Raw genomic sequence first — 23,150 nt, forward strand, 5'->3', positions numbered from 1 at the left:
CTTACTGCTGTACTCCAGTTCACATATTTATGTTATGTAGTGGGTTACGGCACATATGACTGTATTCTGATGCCTTTCACAGGTTCAATTTGGTTATACTATGGTGAGGACATGTTTACTACTACCTCATTATTCTGTACTTCTGTGATGGCTTAGTGGGTAATTACTGGGTCTATGGTGTATAGGGTCCTGGGTTCGAGACCTCCAAGGCTGTTTATTTTGTTGGTGGGTAGAACAAGGGCCGTTGGATACAGAGTGATTAAGGCACTTTTGAGCAGTTGTAAGTGGGTTTGCGTGATGGTAAGCACTGCTAACCTGCCTTTACGTCTGCTTACAGAGAGTAAGCTTTGGAATTGCTTAGCCTGTGTAGGCATTGCTTACCGCTGCGCAAACGGACTTATGCCCGCTAACTAGTGCTTAATTATGCTTACTACTGCTTATTTGTGCTTAGACCTGCTTACTAGTGCCTTATTCATTATGATATTGACAGCTCACATGTGCATTTACTGCAGTACTCCACTTCATAAATATATGTTATTTAGTGGGTTATTCAACAAAAATATTGGTCATAACGTGCTTTGCCATGTAAATTAGAATATGCTGCAGTGGAACTTGAACCTGGAATGCCTGCTCGTTAGGCGAATGCTCTGCCCACTATGCTATTGCTATGCTGCTTTATTTGCATATATTTTCCTTGTTATCTTCTTCAGCCTTTCATAGCTAAGCGATGGGCACACCCGCGAACCTATGGTTAGTTTCAATCGGATTTTTAAAAAAAATTAGGGTTTCTTCATTTTATTACTACATTCTATTGCTGTTATACACAAGGGGGACTGTTGGTGGGGATATGCGGATGCCTCTGAGCGGTCTTGCTCATTGAATACCCCTTTCTACTGTTCTCCATTGCAGGGGCATGTTTATTCTGAGAGCTCTGCTCTCAGACACACCCCCTGCACTCTTACATGCTCCGTGTAAGCCTAGGAGCTCGGGCAGCGTGCCTTATTCATATGCATGGCATGCTGCCATCCTGCTCCTAAATGGTCACTTCCATGCAGGACTAAGCTAGTCCTGCACGGAAGTTTAGTAAATCCGTGTGTGTGTGTGTGTGTGTGTGTGTGTGTGTGTGTGTGTGTGTGTGTGTGTGTGTGTGTGTGTGTATGTGTGTGTGTGTGTGTGTGTGTGTGTGTGTGTGTGTGTGTGTGTGTGTGTGTGTGTGTGTGTGTGTGTTTGTGGGTGTGCAAGTACGTGTGCCTCTGAAAATCTGTGGATATTGATATAATAGTTTATATAAATCCTGAACATGAAGTCTCTGAAAATTAGTGTAATATTGTTACAAGTCAAATGATTTAGAGAGTAACCAACTGCAATGAATAGTGAAATAAATGGTATAGATATATAAATAGCTGACAGTGTATGTGTATGCTTGTTGAAGGAAATTGCTTCCCATAGATCTCATTTGTTATTGTATTTATTATGTATTTTTTGCCTAGGATGTCACACAGGCAGACACCTTTTTCAAAGGAGTCCTGGAGAGGAAACATCCAAGGAAAAACAATAAAAGCTTACCATTCGGATTATTTAAAATAGGGCAGAAAAGGACTATACATGTCAGCATAAATAATAATCCACAGAGGTACAATAAAATGATACTGTAAAAGGGAATTCTGCAATATCAGAAAAAATGTCATTGCAGAAGACATTGGTCATGATAATTAAAAAAAAACTCAATGACAGTTAAACAGAAGTTGTCAAACAATACTTTCTATGAAAACATTAGTATGGTTATTTGTAACAATCTGTAGGACAGAAAACAGCTACAGAGAATAATGTAAGGTCACATTATCTCAATGTGATGTTTCCAGTTCTATTTTATCTCATCATAGTTTCATATAGTTTTCAAAAAAATATTCTTAAAGATCATATGCAAAAATGTTAAATGGAAGTCAGAATGAATCTTCAATTTCAGCCCTACTGCTGAATGACACACTCCCACAAATAGTGCTTGTATAATCGCTTATTAATGCATAAAATATATTTAAAACAGCTGTGACATTATTTTGATGTTTCCAAGATGCTAGTGTGTGTGTGTGTGTGTGTGTGTGTGTGTGTGTGTGTGTGTGTGTGTGTGTGTGTGTGTGTGTGTGTGTGTGTGTGTGTGTGTGTGTGCAGTTAGGTATACATGGTGATTAGTGTTATTCAGGTTCAAACCCTGTACCTTCGGTACAAGGTAACAATAGCCTGAATTTTCTACCCACATTTCCACTTGTGCTTCAAGGAACTGAATTTCACAGAATATTTGGGTCATACTTTTGGTCTGTTACTGTTAAAATGTGTGGTTTTCTGGCAAATCAGTGAACTGACACTTTATTTTAGCAACTTTCTAAGATTATACAAGCAATATTTAAATGTGTCCCTGGTTTTGGACCTTTGCCCCCTCCAAATAAATTTTCTTTTCCAGATTTCTTGTGCTGCAAAGTTGAGAGATTTAGTTGAGTGTCAAGTGAATTTTACAAGGAGCTGAGAGCTTCAGGGAAGAGAAGTTTAGTGCTGCTTATGTTAAGTTGCTTGCATTGTTAGTAGCACAACATGTAGTGTACTTGCTTTTAATGCTGTAGGTTCTACTCCCACAGTATGTAGATGGATTGCTGATACTGTATTGTGTTGTACTTTAAAGGGAGTGGATACTGCAGTCCTGTGAATGTCCTCCTTTGGAGGAGATACCTAGAAACTCTGAACCTGTTATCAGTTTGCTATCCATTCCCTATTCTTTGGAGGAGATACCTAGAAACTCTGAACCTGTTATCAGCTTGCCATCCATTCCGTATTGCAATATTACTAGCTTACCATTTTTATATATAGGCGATTTACTCTTCAAGGGCAACGGGCACTTTATTTGTAGATGAAACACTGAAATATAAAGTTATTTGCTAGCAGCAACCTCTTCAATAGTTACAGATCTGTTTAATGTGGAATTATTTATATGACTCATTTCTGCAGAGATTTTGCATATTTACTGATAATGATGGATTGTAATGACAGAAGTTTGAGTGGCCTTTTATGGTTGAAAGTTACTGAAATGGGTAGTTTTATCATTACTGGTTCATACATTTTGTTTCATTGCTTACTAGAAGACTGATCAAAACTACAAATTTAAAGCACATTCTAACAAGTGATGCTGTATTATACAAGGAATATAATAAATACAAATCAGGAAGGTGACTTAAAGAATTTATACATGTATGCATGGCCCTAAAAATGTCTAAGGAGCGTATGGCTTAAAACAGCCCAGAGGTAAGCTTAGTCCTCCACTGGCCAGATGCAAAATGAATGTGGGTTTTCATACTGTTTCAATGAATGTGAGTTTCAAGGGCAGAAAAGTTTACTGCTCCTGCTAAGTCTGTTTTCATTGCAAGACAGTATTGTTTGTTTAGCAAATGGCTCAGTGTTTGTTTGAAACTGAAGAGAAAAAAAAAAGTAAAAGGAAATATTAAAGGGCTTTGGCTGACTAAGTTTGAGATGACTGCAAACTAGGAACAGTTATTGAATCCCCAAATGACTTAACCATCATGCAGGAAGGTTTGTCCCAAACAATAACTGGTGATAGAATCATGAATTGAAACTAAGCTCCAAAAAATACTTTATAGTATCCTTTGGGAAGTCATCTACTCCAGGGAACTGCCAAATTGACAATGCCCCCTGAGAACTGACCCCGTTGTTTGGCATTTGGGAACTTGTGTGTACAGTGACCTAACTTTTGCCCAACATGTGTCCAGAGTCATAAGAAAGTCTTTCTATATTGCACAGCTTATAAACAAATTGATTGTGACTAGAGCTTGAGATGTTATTGTCCCCCTTTACAAAGTCCTCATTAGGTCAATCATTTTATATAATGCCCACTTTGGCATGTATCTGTCCAGACCCATGCAACAACTGGAATACCCACAGAGATACCTTACTAAAAGGATACAAGTCCTAAACAACAGGTCTTGCATGGACCACCTCAAAGATTTATCACTATACTCAGTATCCTACAGAGTGCTTAGAAGTGACGTGTCTGGCATACAAGGCATCCTTGGCCCTAATACAGATGGACCTATTGAACATCAGCAAGTCAAATGGCATCAGAAATACTCAGTCCAGGTATCTAAACTGAATGTTGTGGAGAGATGGACATATATCACAGAGGCTACCACTGTTCCAGAACAGAGTATCCATTCAAGTAAAACAGAGCTCATCCCTGTCCATATTCAAATGCAACTTGGATGTAAGGATGGATAATAGAAAATGTACTTCAGGATTGCACCTCATACCACTAATGGATAGAGGCAGTTCCTAAATGCTGCATCCCTTACATGAGTCCCTTCAAATTATCTATGGTATGATCATGGTTATTCTCACTAGGACTAAGGTACAATTATCAGCAATGGGATAGGTAAGACCAATCAGGAAATGTTAATTCAAGCACCAAAAAAGAATTGGATAAGCTTAAAAAATGCCCTTCAGGTGAACATATGTTGTGGTAGTAAACAGTTTTAACAAATTGCCCTTTTTAGATCACTAAGTGCCCCTCTCATCTTCCACCTCCCCCAGTCTTCAACAGCTTCCAGCACCTATGAAGAGAGGAGCTAAAAAGTCTGCATTTCAATCAAACTATAATTAGAGAACTTTCCAAGATGGTAGTAAGGAATTCTGAGAGTTACAAAGGTGTACAGTATGGGCAGTAAGAAGGCAGGAGGTAGACAACTATTTTCACATTGTACAGACAAGTGAGGCTTCATCCCATGAAGATGGGCCAGACAAGAGTGAGTGCAGCAGCACAGAGTCTGTTCCTGTGGTCTTATAAAGGGACTATGGAGCAAATTCATGTGTGCGCCTGTGAGAATACATGTGTGCTGTGAGGGAGTAAAAGTTATAAGGCACCTCAAGAGAATCAACAAAAGCCAAGAAGCTGATTGTCTTTCACAAAAAAAAAAGAAAAATGCATAAAACATTGTGACTACATTTGGAAATCACACAGAGCCTGCATGGAAGCAAAGATGACAAATTATAAACTGTGTTTTTTAAATAAAATGGATGCCTTATACATTATCCCTAAGAAGAGAGGGAGTTTGTGTTGTTAAAAAGTATAAAATATTGCATGATAACTATAAGAATCAATCAGAAGAGGTTAGAAAAGATTGGGAAGAGAATGGAAAGGCAATTGGCAAAGGAACTATGGCAAGAAATTTGTAAGTTTCCAAAGTATGCAATAAAGTCCCGAAGTTTAGAAGTATTTCTGTTTGGAAGTGTTTGTATAGCTATTTTTATATCCTAAGTGTACTGCAGGAAATGTTTCCATGAGGTCTGATAGGGAAGAGAAATGTAATTGGAAATGTATTTCTTTTTGAAATGTAATGAGTTGGCATGTTTCAAAAATTCTCTAGAAAGTACTTTGCTAGGAATGTTTGAGAAGCAAATGGTTGTAACTAACGATATGATTTTTTTCCTCTTGGATATAGAATCTGAATTGCCTAGACATAGTCAAGCCTTACTATTATTGCCTGCCAAAATACCAGTTACTAGAAAACAGAAATCCAAATCTATTTGCAGTATCAAGGAATTTCTGGATATTGAAAAGGAGATAAAAGAAATGGAGGCAGGATCAACAGAAATAGGAAGGGGCAAATTTAATAGAAATAAGTAGAATCTGTTGGAGCAATATTTGCAGAATAATGTTCAGAAAGAGAAGGAGTGAGATTTAACAGAGGGCAGAAATCAGGCATTTATATAATAGAGTGAATGAAAATTGTTTCAAGTATACTGCTTGACAATAATAATGAAAGCTTTGATTACAGTTTGTTTTATTTTTTATGAATGTATGTAATACCAAGTTATAGATTAAAATGTGATGATTTAAAAAGGAATCAGTGAGTATATGAAGAGATGACTTAAACATGCTTTTGACCAACTAAAGTGATTTTTTTTCCATAATAAATCTTTAATGTTATATTATTTTCAAACACAAATAAGAACAAAAATAACATATATTCACAAATCAAGCATTAACTAATATCACTAATAACCACACTCTATATACAATATTTACAAGAATGCTTCCATGTAATACAGTTAAATATAAAAAAGCATAAGAATAAATGCAAGTAATAGACAGTTGATTACTAAATTCTCTCCACACACATAAATAATTATTAATATTTCCAAGTTGAAAATACTATGCTAGTATAATATTAAAAATCTGTTCCCAAATTTTTGGATTATTAACATTTTTATTTTGTGGGTTTAATAGTAATTTATGAGCCAATATATGTTTTGTCGCTAGAACTCTAAAGTTCTGCCATGAAGTTTTAGATGGGTCTAACCAATTTGAAGCTATATAAAGCTTCATTAGTAGAAAAATATTAATATATATAATAATTTGTGATTTAGGGATCTCGCTCGGGGGAATATGTAGAATCATAAATTTCCATGATAACATTGTACTCTGGTAACCCACCTTTTGAAGTTGGATCTTAAGGGAATTCCAAAGTTTGAAAATACATTTACAACTCCAGAACATATGAAGAAGATCAGCTGGTTGATTCTTACAGTATGGACAAGTTGGTGAATTTTTGGGATTAAATTTATGCAGGGTAAGACATGTATAATATGCATTGTTCCAAATCATCAACTGGGTATATATTAATTTTTGAAGAGAAGTAGATTTGATGGTCAAGTCAATTGCTTTTAACATATTACTTCTATCTGTCAGTAAGATTTTCTCTTCCCAGTAGTCTGATAACAAAATTTTACCATGAAATTGAAATTCTTTAAACTAAAGTGATTTTAATACAGTACCGGAGAAAAGTGTTTTTACACTAGAATTCACAGATCATAAATTTGGCAGGAATGGGAGAAATGAGTGGGAAAAGTAAACCCTCCTTGCCAACAAAATCTCTGATCTGTAATTCATTCTAAGAAAAATATACTCAAATATTAATATAACATCTTCCTTTGTTCTACAATTTGGATGTGTTATTCATCTAAATGTGAATTAATAATATATATATATATATATATATATATATATATATATATATATATATATATATATATATAATATTCTTATTCAATATGTTTAAGCTACTGACCGTTGCATTATGAGTTTACTCTGCACGTTTTACAAATGTCTGCCCCATCCCCAGCTTACAAGTGTACAAATCTGCTAAAAACTCTACTTGAAGTTGTAGTTTTTAAGCAACATTACCATATTCCCTCCATCCCTGACAGTTCTACCAAATATTGTAAGTTGTTAATGTCCTGTACTATGTCTAATTGACATAATGCTCATTTAAGATTTCCTTGTGAACATTTTAAACACTGTATGACATACCCTGCTAAAAAAGCAATTTCTAGAAAATAGAAATCAACATCTATTTCCAGAATCAAGGAAGTTTTGGATATTGAGAATGAGGTGGAAGAAATGGATGCAGGATCTTCAGAAATGAGAAGGAGCAAATTTTATAGAAATAACTAGAATTTGTGAGAGCCATATTTGCAGAATAATATTCAGGAGGAGGGGGAGTGAGGTTTATGGGAAGGCAGAAATCAGGCATTTGTGTGATGGAGTGAATGAAAATTGTTAAAAAGAAAACACATAAGTATACTGCATAACAATACTAATGGAAACTTTGATTGTAGTTTGTTTTCTTTTCTATGAATGTATGTAATACCAAGTTATTGATTAAAATGTGATATATTTACTCTGCACATTGTACAACTTTCTTTCATGTTCCCAGCCTATAAAGTATTCAAGTCTGCTAAAAACTTGTTTTTAAGCAACATTACCTTATTTCCTCTCTCCCTCAAAGTCCTATAGGCTGGATTGTATGAACTACTCAGCCAATAAAACCAGGAAATGATAAAAGAAAGAAATAATGGTGTGCAAAACATATATGTATATCCCCCTACCCATACAATATAATCATAATGCTCATGCTTAGGGTTACCCAACTTCTCCCATTTGCAACTAGTAAAGTGCTCATTATCCAGGGAATCCCCTTCCCATAATTCGAGCCATAGAATAATAATGTTCACACTTGCACCCCCACACCCCCTAACTAAATATACTGACTTTGAGATCACACTATAGCAGAGAAAAGAACAAAGTTCACCATGGTGGCCCAGTGGTTTGTTTCTTTGAGTGACAGTGCGATGTTCCGGGTGTTCGATAATATGAGGTTTTTCTGAACTGGTCTCAACATTAGGAAATTTGAGTAAGTAGTCTTTTGATTATATAAAGTAGACCCATATGTATATAGAGATATATATAGATATAGATATATATATATATATATGTATATGTATATATATATATATATATATATATATATATATATATATATATATATATATATATATATATATATATATACACACAAACACACACACACACACACACACACACACACACACACACACATATATATATATATGGGTTCACTTTATAATTTAGAAATACTGAAATACCGAATTTCAGCATTTCGAAATCATAAAGTCGAAGACTCAAAATCGCAAAAGTGCATAATCGTGAATTCGAATATCTCGAATTCGTGGTTATGGCTTATGGTATGTGGCATGCGGTGTTGGGAGTGTATCATGGTTCATGTCGTGTATGGATGTAGGTGCAATTGAAGGTAAGTGAGTGTTTTGTAAGGGTTTTGTGTGGGCGTTTGAGTGTGTCTGAATGTGTGTAAGTGTTGTATGTGTTGATGTATGTATATGTGTAATGTTTGTGTGTGTGCAAGGGACTGTGAAATGTGTGGGTGTGTGTTTCCTTTTTGTGTCTGTTTGTGCTATCTCGGAGTTAGTATATATAAGTAGGGGGTGTGGGGGGGGTGCAGCCCACCTCATGGGGGGTGGAGGGGGGCTTGCCCCCTGCTTACATGTAGTGTAGGTTTGTTTGTTTGTATTTTTATGTTTGTGTGTGTTTTGCTTGTTGTAGTGTGGGTTGGATGATGTATGTGTTGTGTGGTGTATGGTGTGTATGAGTTCGTGATTGTGTGCTTTCGGGATTATGGATGTTCGACTTTATGATGCTTGGTAAGCTCTCTGTGAACTATGGCTTTTGTTGTAGGTGGCAACTGAGTAAATGTCAGGAAAATCCTACTAGGACAGCTGAACTTTATTTGTGGTTAATTAGGGTTTCTTTAATTGATGGCAGGTGTGTACCCAAGAAGACTGAATACTGTAATTAAATCAAAAGGTGCTTCGACAAAGTATTAGTTTAAGTGTGTGCACACTTATTTAACCAGCTTATTGTACATTTTTTTTATTTTTTATATTTTTCCTCTAACAGATTTGTTTGTCTTTAAATTGAATTGTACAGGTTATAGGTAAATATTAAAGCTGGGAAAAGTTTTGTAATGATTTTTGTGGTCTCATTTTTTATATCACAAAAACTTGGCATTTTAACAGGGGTGTGTAAACTTTTTATATCCACTGTATACATACGTGTATGTATGTATATATATATATATATATATATATATATATATATATATATATATATATATAGATAGATATCATAGGTTAGTAATAGGCTAGCTGCTTTTGTAGGCCATTTAAAGCCTGGGCAATGTTTCAGTGTTTCTTGTTGAGAATCAAACCCTATACCTCTTGCCTGTGTAAACACCTTAACTATTATGCCAACTCCTAACTGCTAAAGATGACACACTTCAGAAGTGCGTCACCTCCTCATGTTTCACTGCAATGTCAGCAATCAACCTACCTAATGTGGGAATAGAACCCACAATTTTCTGCACCAAAGGTCAGTGTGTTACCTTTTGCACCACTGTCATATATATCTACATATCTGTACATATATATATATCTATATATATATATATATATATATTCACTTTATATGCTCGAAATCCTGAAATATTGAATTTCAGAATCTCGAGCCCATAAAGAGGAAAACCTAAAACACCAAACACTCAGAAGCGAGAAATTCAAAATCTCGCATTTCAGAGATGTTGAATTAGCGGTTCTGGTGTTACTTTGTGTTCATGGATTCAGGTTCGTGTTTATGTTTTAAGGGTTTTGGGTAGGGGCTGTAGAGTGTGTTAGTGTGTTTTGTTACTGTGGTGTGTGTGTGTGTGTGTGTGTGTGTGTGTGTGTGTGTGTGTGTGTGTGTGTGTGTGTGTGTGTGTGTGTGTGTGTGTGTGAGGGGATGTAGCTTGTGTGGTGGTGTTTTGTGTGTTTGTGTCTGTAGTGCAACCTTGGAGTTAGTATATTTAAGTAGGGGGGGTTGTGGGAGGCGCAGCCTACCCACATGGGTGGTGCAGGGGGGGCTTGCCCCCTTGCTTGTAGTTAGGATTGGGTTGTGTGTTTGTTTGTTGGGAGGAAGGTGTGTGTGTGTGTGTGTGTGTGTGTGTGTGTGTGTGTGTGTGTGTGTGTGTGTGTGTGTGTGTGTGTGTGTGTGTGTGTGTATAGAAGTCTCGATTTTGAATTTTGCGCTTCTGAGTGCTCAATGTTTTAGGTTTTCCACTTTATGGGCTTGAGATTCTGAAATTCGATATTTCAGGATTTTGAGCATATAAAGTGAATCTATATATATATATATATATATATATATATATATATATATATATATATATACAGAGAGAGAGAGATAGTCACCACCTTTACCTCCCAACCTTAGTTGCCTGTTTCTAGTATGACATGATGCCTTCTCACCTCTTGAGCTCAGTCACACTGCTTCTTAGCCAGGTTAATTTTTCCAATGTCCATTCCATTTAGGAGTACTTTCAGCATTATGTTGAGTTTAAGTGCTATATTGTCCTTATTTCAACTTATTTAAGGGCATTGAGATCAGTAATGATTAAGATTTGTGGAAATAAGCCAGGAAAAATGAAGTAAATACCAGTATTCAGTGTGTAACCTTGTCCCAGACATTTAGTGTTAGCAAAGGGGTGTCTGATAAATACTTTAACATACCATCTTATTGAAGCCCAGTTTTTAAATGGACAAAGATTAATACATTTTATTTTGTAATATATGCCTCTAAAGGATGCTTCTAATAAAAGAATGAAAAACACCTGACAAATCAGTAAAAGAAGCATATTACCCATAATATCTGAGCTTACTGCATTTTCAGTGACATGAGAATAAGAGGTACTGTTGAGCTCAAAAGTACGATGACCACTTGGTTATCCATCTTCATGCCTTGGGACATAAATGTAATTATATAATATAGTAGAGTCAGACAAAAAGATGAAGAGCACCAAAGTAAAAGAAAGAAAGACACGAGGATACAAAGGATGAAATATGATAGCACTGAAAACCATCTAAGAAACTATATATGCCTTTTGGCATGCTGTCTGGAACAATGGCAGTGGTTTCAGGAGTGGAAGGCTATATTAGAAGAAGGGAGCCACGTGACTGAAGGTAGATGGCATGTTAAGTTCAAGGGCTTTTCTTAGCACCAGTTGGAGGTTGCAGATGAGATGAAGAGAGTATTTGCTTACTGTCTAAAATAGGCAAGTTAGAAAATAAAATCAGACACCAGAATATTTTGGCAATAAGCCTGCCTAACAATAAGATAGAAACAGTACTATTGCCTTCCCAGAGCAGAGATGTGGAAAGAGCTAGGTTAGTGAGTGAAGCAGCCATGTAACCTGATGTAAGAAAGAGCATAGAGTCTTGTTGGCAAGAGAGACCACAGAGGCTTAATGCCGGGGAAACAGATTATCAAGAGTTTGGAGGATGCCTTGCTTTTGCTATAAAGAAGACAGCAAGTGTACAATAAATTAAAACCAAAACTCACACCAGCTGTGACTTAGGTCTGGATGATCATGTCGCAGCATTCTTATTGCAATGTGAAGGAATAGGATGTAGTCCTTCTGATGATCTTCTGATGCAGAATGTTTTGGTGATGTTTTGTGACTACACCAAAAAAGGAAAATGAGGACTAATCTAGTGAGAAGGATCTCAAATGACCAGGCCCACCCACCGTGGATTTACTCTGTAATGTGTGTCTGTGATGGTGGGTCAGGGTCTCTGCACTCCTGGGGCTACAACATGTGTCTTGAACCAGTGAAATATCAAACTCTATGTTGTCATCAACCTCTAGTTCACAGATATTACAATATGCCAGTCACAGGGAGAATCCATGTGTCAGATGTCCAAATGGCCACACCCTGCTACTGTGGTATCAGTTTTAGTTGAAACCAAGGAAAAGGAGCAGGACAGATGGTCAAAGAGTGATTTGAAGAAGAAATCATGTCAAAGGAAATACATCCTAATCCAAGGTGTTATGAGGCTGAGATAAGCTAAGTTAAATGTGGGGGGGAGGTGTCCCTGCATGAAGAAGTTTGGGGGTATCTTTTTTCTCAGAAACCTTCACTGGACATCCAAGATGGATGCACACTGATCAACAGTTTAACTTCAGCTCTTCCAGTGTGAAAAAAGAAACTGATAGATAAGGGCTGGTTATTCTGCCAGATTTAGTAAAATTTAGTTACAGACTAGTAAGTATGCTGTCTGGATGCCAGCAAAGAAGAAAATCAACTACAAAAAAAAGGTGAAAAGAAAACACTGACTGGGAAGAATCCTGAAGCTGTTCATCAAAAAGCAGTTCAAGATCCAGCTTTGGTACAATATATGGTTTCCAGTAATTTAGAGGCAAAAACTCAAATGTGTTCAGAGCTCATTAAAATAAAAACTGCAAAAATCAGAAGCTGAAATGAAGTAAAGGCTGACTGAGTATGAGAGTATTCCGGAAGAGCTGTTTCATAATATGATAGATGATCAAGCACACAAAAAAAACCTTGGATTTTCTGCTGTGCCAAAGAAACTGGAAGGAACAGACTGTATTAATCTTATGAAAGCTAAAGTAAGCAACATGGACTGGTATTCCACAGTAAGGTTTGTTAATTGAAAGATCACGTGTGCATGACCCAAACCTGGCCATGAGAAAGCAGCCAAGACCTGTATTAGTAAATATACAATCATAGCAGCAGAGAGAGTTGATCCTGACAAAACTGTGGCAGAATGGCAAAGAAGTAAAAACTGGAGATAGTAGATTGTCTATGGAAAGATTTTAGCCATTCCATCCAGCTGTCTTCAGAATATTTTCCTGGAGGACAAAAGTCATTTTTTGATGCAGAACAGGTTAAGGAGGAAACACAATTGTCCAACAAAAAGTGAGCCAGCAAACAGAAGGGAACTTCTTTTCATTCTTATGATAACAAAGCTCATAGAAAGACTTTGATAGTGAAACAGTTTCCAGTGTTCCAAAGAAAAATGCCTAAGAGACAGAAAAAAGCATGGGAGTTGACTAGAAGAATTGGGAGTACATTAGACTTGAACCAGAGTCTTGGGTTGGGAGATGGAAATGAACAGGAAGAAGAGCATGAATACTGAAATTAGTGAATAAATGTGAGACCATAAAAGATCACACTCATTTGTGAAGTATAACTTTACAAGAAAACATGGCTGAGAAAGAATAGACTCATGTTGACTTTATTAAACTTGTGGGGGCATATGACCCACTTCATGTCATTAATGTTTGGAAGGAAGCTAAAAGTAAAAAGGATAAGGTAACTGTAAGCAAAACAATTTTAACAATATTTGTATAAAACATTTCATGATATAATTTGCATGTTATATAGTAAAGCATTTTCAGTGATTGTTGTATGTGATAAAGATACTAAAGTTAACTAGCATTTCTTTTTCTTTTTTAGTTTTAAGAAATGTAAGTATTACAATGTAAAAAGAGAAGAAAGACTAGACAAAGCATGTTTAAGTTAATACGCTGCAATCTCAGGCTATATGGGATGGAGGATGCAAAAGTGTACTGATTATAATATATGTAGAGTTGAGATGCTTCCTCTTAATTTTGCATTGGTGAATATCTGGATTAATGCCATTGGCTTAATCTGATAATGTATTTGTGTATTAATGCCCTTGGCTTAAGCTAATATTTTTTTGGTGTAAGTATGTGGGCTTTAAAAATAAAAGAACACTGTGAATGTAATGAAAGGTTTTCCTTTAACAAATAAATGTTCATTGTGAGTTGAGAAGTCTGCAGGTGACAGCAGCTGTACATTCTGTTCTTATGTTTCCATGGAGATTAAGGGAAATTAGCTAAAATGGTAAAGTGCTTGCTTCGCATGCACAAGGTTGTGAAATCAATACCCACATTCTCCATATCGTTCGAGGATGGGTTTGGCATAATGGATACAGTCTTTGCCTCATAAACACAAGGTATAGGGTTTAATTCTGATCTTAGGTTACTGGCTAGGCTTAAAATTGCTCTATAAGGCAGTTAGCCTAGTTTTCAGTTATGAACCTGTAAGATAAGCTGACTACATGTGCAGGCAATAAATCTTGAGACTTCAGGCCATTGTTTGTTGAGACAATCATAAATTTGAAAGGTATCAGTGTAAGCAGCTTAGTAAAAAATAAAGTTTGAAAGTGTTGAAAGTGAATAAGAGACAGCAGCCTTCCTGGTACCTAAATACTTCAGTGCATTTATTAGAACAGTGTATAATTCAGTTTTAACATTAGCCAGTACACTTTTTCTTAAGGATAAAGGTTAATGACTTCTGAAAGCATGCTAGTTGTTTTTCACATCTGGGAGGAGAATAAAGATAAGATAAGAACATACAGCAATTAGCTGGCTGTAACGTGCCTTATTATGGATAACCTTAATTTTAGGTTCGGTAATGCCTGTGAGTGCACCTGTTGATTTGGGACAATTGCTCCTATAAGCATAGTTAAGCATCAATATTTGAAGATGTACATAGTTTTATGTGTTTGTTTTAGGCTAATAGGTTATGGGGTGTTCTGAAAGTGTGCCTTTTTTTTATTTGAGGGTTTTCAGTAAAACAAAATGTCTTGTAGAATGTGACATAGGTTCAAATGGAGATTATGAGAAACAGCTGTATAAAAAATCAACCTGCAAATGTTTATAGGTTCATAGGTGTTTACTAGGCAAATGACCAAAGGGCCTTTTTATGCCTAGCCATGCATCCCAAATTTATTTATTTATTTATTTTACATTTGTTGATTGGGATTGTCCGACTGAGCTGAAGACCGCTTTTTCAGCAGAGGCCCATGGAGAAAATCTCCAATATATTATACACTTTTCATTATAAATTAGCATTACACAGCAACGTTACAGTATTATTACAAGGCATTAAGTAGCAATGCAATGTTATACAGTGTCAATAATCAGGAATATAGCATAACTATTTCACGATGTCTAAAAATAAATATGTCATTAAGATGAATATAGTTTTTGGGGTAAGTGGTTACAAAAACCCATTTTTATCATAATGTAGTTGCATGAAGGCAAGACAATTACAATAGAATGTTTCTCTGAGGCAATTTGCTTAATAGATTTTAGAAGACAGTAGAAAGCGTAGTCAAGGAATTTTAGAGAGAGCTAGTGAGAAGAGTGAGTTAAGGGCAGAAAGTAGATTAAGGTATGAGAAGAAGGGGATGTTTAAGGAAAGAGAGTGCATTGGCAGGACCAGTGACTTTTAAAGTGCTCTTTGGTGACTGTCAGAAATTGTTTAGGATGTGTAAGGGTCCTGATTTCTAGTGGGAGTCTATTCCAGGCAATAGTGGGATGATAGCTGTACATGTTGCGTCCAAATTTAGACTTCAGTTTGTAGATTTGTAGTAGGTCTTGGCTAGAGCTTTGGAGATGTCTGGAGGGAGAATAATGGGAGATGAGAGGGGATAGTGCTGGGCAGTAGGAAGGCTGGTACAGAATAGAATGGATGATCTGAAGCTGAAATATGATATATGATGAAATATGCATCGCAAATCTCTGACGAGTTCTGATACTCTTGATAAGTGTAATCATGGGCCTGGGAGATGAACCATTTACAGGTTACCTGTTTGCATCAGAGACATAGGTGCCAAACCAGGGATGAATTTCCAGTTTCCCATCCAGTTGTCCAAGTTGCATTTGAATTGGATTAGGGAGGAACTCTGCTTCACACAGATGGGGAGCCTGTTCCATAAACGGGGTAGTCTCTGGGATACATACCTATCTCTCCAGCAGGTCCTATTTATATCACAGGCAAGGTTTAAGTCTTTAGAACAGGTAACTATGGTACTGTTTGTTTTGTAGATATGCAAGATGTCCATCAGAGTGGGATCTGACAACGCCCTGTATGCCAGGCATAGATCTCCCCTCAAAAGCCTGTAAGAGATGGAATACAGGGATAGGGCCTTGAGGAGGTCTGCATAAGGCATATTACTTATGCCCTATATTCTTTTAGTGAGGAACCTCTGTGGACATTCCAGTTGTTGGATATGCCTGGTAAGGTACATACCAAAGGGGACATTGTACTCAATGATAGGTCTGATGAATGCCTAATACAGTGGAACAATGACTTCCTTGTGCTTAGATGCAATACCTTTGTTTATAAGTTGTGCAACATAGAATGATTTCATCACCACTGTAGACACGTGATGATCAAAGACTAGGTTACTATCTATGTGTGTTCCTAAGTCCCTGACTACTGGGTCAACTCTAAGGGGTGTGTTGTCAATATGATAGTTACCAGGGATTGATGACTTCCCAAAGGATACTAGTATGCATTTCGTGGGATTTAGTTTTAGTCCATGACTCTGACACCAGCTGTTTGTCTGTGTCAGCCCCTCCTGGAGAAGATTTGTGTCAGTGTAAGATTCAATGACAGCTCCTAATTTGCAATCATCTGCAAATTTAGTCAGCCAGAGACCACTGACATTAACCTTGACTTCTGGGAAGTAAATGCCAAAAAGGAGCAGTCCATGGGTTGATCCCTGAGGGACTCCACTTGTGACTGGCCTCTTTGTAGAGATGGACTCCAAATTCTAACTTCCTGGGTCCTGTCTGTGAGCCAGTTGGCTATACACTGGGTGACATACGGGTTTGTACCTAACCTCTTGAGTTTTTCTTTCCCGAGTGGGGTATTGTGCCAAATGCCTTGGCCAGGTCAAGGTAGGCAGTGTGAATGATTTTGCCCTCATCCATTGCTTTGGTGACCTTCTCAAAGAATTCCACCAGGTTGAGTAGGCATGATCTGCCCTTTAGGAAACCAAACTGAGTTGGGTCCAGTGTCTGAAAGTTTACTATACCTCTATTGATTATCTCCATGATAATTCTTTCCATGGCTTTACATATAAGACTTGTGAGACTTATGGGTCTCTAGTTTCCAGGGTCTATAGATGGCCCACCTTTGTGCAGAGGGATGACTGTTGCTTTTCTCCATTCATTAAGCAGGAAGCCTGTTTGGAGGCTACTGTTAAATAGTAATTCTAGAGGCCCTGATAGGTCATATTTCTTGCTACATAGAAGGCATCCTGTGATATTGTCTGGGCCCATTGATGCAATGTTCTTGGTCTTAGATAGAGCATTAATGAGCCCACTGAACACTGAAGGGGTCATAAGAGATCTGGGCACACAAGTCAACAGCCACCTCACCTTCAACCACCACATTGCCACTGTGGTCAGAAAGTCCCTCTATGTGGCACATCTTATAACCAAAGGTTTAGCATCCAGGAAGAAAGAGGTCATCATGCCTCTCTACTCATCCCTCATTAGACAAATCATCGAATATAATGCCCTGTTTGGCATGTACCTGACCAGACACCTACAACAGCTGGAGAGACCACAAAAGTACCTCACAAAATGGATCCTAGACCTTGAACACATGTCCAACATGGACGGACTCAAGAAACTTCAGCTGTTCTAAGTCTCTTTATCATGTACTTAGAGGTGATCTCTGCTTGACTTACAAAGCCATGTCTGACCCAGCCCTACTTGAAATGCTACACCTAAAGAAATTCTAATCCCCCCCGCACAACACGCTCCAGAGATCACAATCTCATTGCCACAATTAACAGAACATGCTGTAGGGGCAGGTTCATCTCTCAAAGACTGCCCATACTCTGGAATAAGCTTCCCATTCATGTCAAGCAGAGCACCTTGCTGGCCCTCTTCAAGAGAAATCTTGAAGAGTAGATGGGTAACAGAAAGTTCACCTCAGGGATCACTCCAGTTGCCCTACTGGGTAGGGGCAATGTGAACTAACATTGGGTAGCACTGTGCCTGGGCAATTATTTTGGGCTAGGCTTGTAAAGACTCCAGGTCCATTAACCTAGTACACACCTATGAACCTATGAATCTATGAACCATTAAGGACCAGTTCCCTAGGGAAAGTAGGGGGAGTTATATTTGATGATATTTCCCAAGTGAAGGTTGAGGGGGGGGATAAAGTTGGAGCTGAATTTATCAGCCAGGAGGTTTGCTATATCTTCTGGCTCAGTATAGGTGTCTCCATTTACAATGAGCTCTGCACAGAATTGTGTATTGCCTTTGAGGTTGCAGAAATCGCTAAAGAATGTTATGTGGTTGTCTTTGGCCTGGGTGGACAAATTTGGCTTTGGTAGACTTTATTTGTCCTCTGAGTTGTTTGTTTAGTTTAATGAGAGTGCTTTTATACTGCTGGGTGATGCGCCTCCTAATTTTTGCCATGATTTTTCTTCTTCCTCTTATACATTTGATTGATTTTGTGATTCCACCAGGATGGCTTGTTTTTTGAGTTAGTTCTTTACTTCCTCCTGGTGGATACAGCTGCCTTTATACAGCTGTAACATGCTTGTACAGGTTTTCTCTGAGCAGTTCTGCATAGGCTGGAGTGTTCTCAGGGTCTATAGGGGTTTAAAATTTTGCCAGGTTCTTGCTTAATAGCAGGAGGTTAGCCTTAGAATAGTTCCTGAATATTCCTGGTTTAGCTGGGTTCCAGGTTTTATTTTTACTTCAAAGGAGACCATTTTGTAGTCTGACCTTACCAGGTAGGGCATTACAGTAGGGGGTGTGCAGCACTCTCCCATATTAGTGAGGACCAGATCTAGTATAGTTGCACCCCTAGTTGGTTTATTGACTATCTTCTCCAGGGAGTTTGTATTTACAAAATTCAGGAATCCCTGTGGGTGCATGTAACACAAAAGCTAGAAACAGAGACATTTTTAAAAAATGTTATATATAATAGGTGGGGATAATAACTTCTTATCATAATAGTCACACTATCCATATTATTTTGGAGTGTGAATGGTCTTACAGGCATAGAAAAAAAGTTAAGAGCATTGATTAAATTAAGAAATGCAGAGTATAAATAGTAATGCTACAAGACACACATTTGGAAAGACATGTCCATATAGATTTGATAAAGAAAGGATTTCAGGATTTATGTTCAATAGAATATCAAGGACAATCGAAACAGGGAGAGGATTTCAGGATGGACATTCAATAGGATATTAGGAACAATGGAAATGGGGAGTACGTATACTAATTGCTAGAAGAGCTCCAGTAATGACAGAAAAGGGAAAAAGGGTAATGATGACAGATTTGTGGTAGTAAGGGGTAACTGGCAAAGGGAGAAGGATTATGCTGGCATGTATTTATATTCTACCTAAACTGTTATTATGGACCTTAAGAAAATTCTGAGAGAAACAATCATCTTTCAGTGGGCAATATTACTTATAGGTAGGGAAGAATGGAACTTGATTTGCAACAATGTGGATATATCTGGGAGAACTGGGAGGGAAAGTATAACAAATGAAGATAGATTTTTGAAGAAATTTATAAAAATATTTGATATGGAAGACTTGAATTTAGTAGGAAGAACTCTGAGAGAATTTATATATTATTCTCCAAGGTACCATAAATGGACTGGACAAAAATATATTTCACAGGAATATGTGCATTTAATTAAATGTTTGCCATATATCAATTAACTATTTCAGATCATGCACCAATAGCAAACAAGATTAAAATGCAGGGTAGTGAAGTAAAAATGACACAATGGTGCTTCCCCACCTACCTGTGAAAAAGAAAGGAATTTAATGGATAGGTAGAAATAATTCAAGAGTTATTAGGAAAGATAGAAATTTCTTCTGACGTTATAGCTAGCGAGGGAGATAAAATGAAAGTGGAGTTTAAAAATAAGGTAGAAATAAAAGAAAAAATATAGTTAAGAAATAACAGGAATTATTTAGAGGAGCTGACACAGGTTAAAATATTGCTGAATAATGGGAATCTCATATAACAAAAGAAGACACAGCTGCTGAGTGATAATGTGTGGGAAAAGACTCAACAAAAGATAATACAAAAACCAATAAATTGAAAGCTCTTGTTCATGGGTATGGATAACAACACAGAAGCAGTGAAAATGTTTTAATTCCTTTAGTTTTATATACTGGCCAGGTATATTTTATCAATGAGGGGAGAAGCTGTGGACAATAATAAAAAGTTGAAGGAATTTATCTGAGAGGGGAAGAGGGCAAGGGTCATGTCGGATAAGTTGATTCTTCCAATAGAACAAGTTGGTTTAGGATTACCTGATTTAAAGGGATATTTTGTAGTATAGAGTTAAGGTGCATGCAGTATGCAAACCGTGAAAAGAATTGTAATGGAAATGATCAATAATGATATAGTAAACCTCCAGAAACTGGACCTAACCCAGTTTGGTTTCATCAAGGGCAGGCCGTGCCTATTCAACGTGGTGAACTTCTTTGAGAAGGTTACTAAGCAATGGATGAGGGCAAAAATGGTTCACAGTGCCTACTGTGACCTGATCTAGGCATTTGACATAATACCCTACTCGGGCATTGTTGAAAAACTCAAGAGGTTAGGTACTGCATATCACCCTGTGGATAGCCAACTGGCTCACAGACAGGGCCCAGGAATTGAAAATTGGGGAGTCCACCGCTACAAAATCAGCCAATCACAAGTGGAGCCCCTCAGGGATCAGTCCTTGGACCATTCCTTTCTGACATTTACTTCCCTGAAGTCAAGGCCAATGTCAGTGGTCTTTGGCTGACTAAATTTGCAGAAGATTGCAAAATAGAAGCTGTCATTGAATCCTGAACTGACACAAATGCTCTCCAGGTAGGGCTGACACAGACAAATAACTGGTGTCAGAGCTATAGACTAAAACTAATTGCCAAGAAATGCATAATAGTATCTTCTGAGAAGTCATCCTCCCCTGGTAACTATCATATTGACAACAAACCCCTTAGAGATGACTCAGTAGTCAAGGACTTGGGGACACACATAGACAGTATTCTAGCCTTTGGCCATCACGTGTCTACAGTAGTGAGGAAATCATTCTATGCTGTGCAACTTATAAGCAAAGGTATGGCATCTAAGTCCAAGGAATTTGTCATTCCACTGTATTCAGCATTCATCAGACCTATTACTAAGTACAATGCCCTCTTTGGTATTTACCTAACCAAGCATATCCAGCAAATGAAATGTCCACAAAGGATCCTCACTAAAAGAATGCAGGACATAAGTAAAATGGCCTATGCAGACTGCATCAAGGCCCTATCACAGTATTCTATCTCCTACAGGTTTTTGAGGGGAGATCTATGCCTAGAATACAGGGCATTGTCAGACCCCACTCTAATGGACCTCCTGCATATCAGCAAAGTAAACAGCACCAGAATTATGCATTCTAAAGACTTAAGCTTTGCCTGTGATATAAATAGAACCTGCTGGAGAGACAGGTATGTATCCCAGAGACTACCCTGTCTCTGGAACAGGCTCCCCATCTATGTGAAGCAGAGTTCTTCCTTAACCCAATTCACTGTGGTCATTAGCCAAGTAAACACCTATGAACCTATGAACACAAGCAGAAAGCGGTAATTCAAAGCAGAAAGGGTTGATGTTGAAGCAGGGGAAAATTTGAGAAATAAGGAGAGAGTGGGATTTGGAATGTAGACCATTAAGGAGAATCACAAGAAACACACAAAATATTATAGGAATAACTGTAATTAGGCATACATGGAATAGGCAGGACAGGGCTGGAATTTACAGGAGAAAACTGGCAAAGAAAGCAAGGTGTTTGAAGCAAATAACTGGAGAGGAGACGTAAACAGAATGGGAAGAGGCCAAGAAGACATTTGGACTGCGGGATAAAGACTGCCTTCCCTATCAGGGATTGACATGAGATAATAGGCAAAGAGAAAGAGACAAGGAAATCCTAAGTGAAAGATCTACTCTGGTACAGTTTTTAGTTGAATCTAGTAGAGAAGCTGCTGTTTAAAAAGGGAAAATTAATAGGCCATAGAAAATATTAAACTCTAACTATAGGAAGCAATCAGAGAAGGTTACAAAAGTTTGGGAAGAGAGATTGGATAACCAATTCACAAGAAAACAATAGGAGGACATATATATATATATATATATATATATATATATATATATATATATATACACACACACATATATAAGTTTTATATATATATATATATATATATATATATATATATATATAGAGAGAGAGAGAGAGAGAGAGAGAGAGGGAGAGGGAGCTCCCTAATATGCAACAAAGTCTACAAGATTGTTGTTTGGAATAAAAATATTTTCCACAAGTAAATGCCAAATGTCGGAGGTGTGAAACGGAAGAAAGAGGTAACTGAAACATATGTTTTATGAGTGCAATGAGCTGGCAGACTTTAAAAATTTCCCACAGAGTATTCTGTTAGAAATATTGGGTCAGCAAATTGATGTAACTATGAAATGATTTTTTGAGCTGGGACACAGGATTTGAATTACCTAGACTTAGCAAGGCCTTGTTAAGTTTAATTCTGTTTTTTGCTAAAAAGCAATTTACTATGAAATGGAAATCAAAGTCTAAACCAACTGTATTTGCAGTATTGAATATTGTAAGAGAGACAAAAGGGCTGGAAATGGGATCTTCAGAAAAGGATAGGAGCAAATTATATAGAAAAAAATGAACATTGTGGGAACAATATATGTAGAATAATGTCTTGAAGGAGGAGTGTGGTTTAAGGGAAGCCAAGCATTGAACAATTTATGTAATGTTAGATCGATGATAGTTATACAGATTGAATAATACATGTGATATATGATGTTTGTAACTGGGAACATGTTAATATTGTTTGTTTTCCTTTATATAAATGTATGTTTCCCTATGTCTTCAGTGAGAATTCAGTAAAGGTGTTAAAAAAGAAACCTTTCACTGAACTGTGTCTCTGTCATCTATGGGGTTCCCCAAGGAAATTCTTGGAAGACATTCTTCTTCTTGTCACCAGGACCATTCTTTGTGAAACAGAAGCCACCACACATGCAATAACCA

At 37.2% G+C, this 23,150-nt stretch overlaps 1 protein-coding gene across 3 annotated transcripts in view; it reads left to right on the forward strand.

The window, feature by feature from the left end:
* The window catches only part of PDE7B (phosphodiesterase 7B), a 2,106,446-nt gene that overhangs the window by 1,548,279 nt on the left and 535,017 nt on the right, over positions 1-23,150 (forward strand). The window lies entirely within an intron of this gene.

The sequence above is a fragment of the Protopterus annectens genome, chromosome 1.part1 (assembly GCF_019279795.1).
Source record: "Protopterus annectens isolate FY-2018-M chromosome 1.part1, PAN1.0, whole genome shotgun sequence".
Lineage (NCBI taxonomy): Eukaryota > Metazoa > Chordata > Ceratodontiformes > Protopteridae > Protopterus > Protopterus annectens.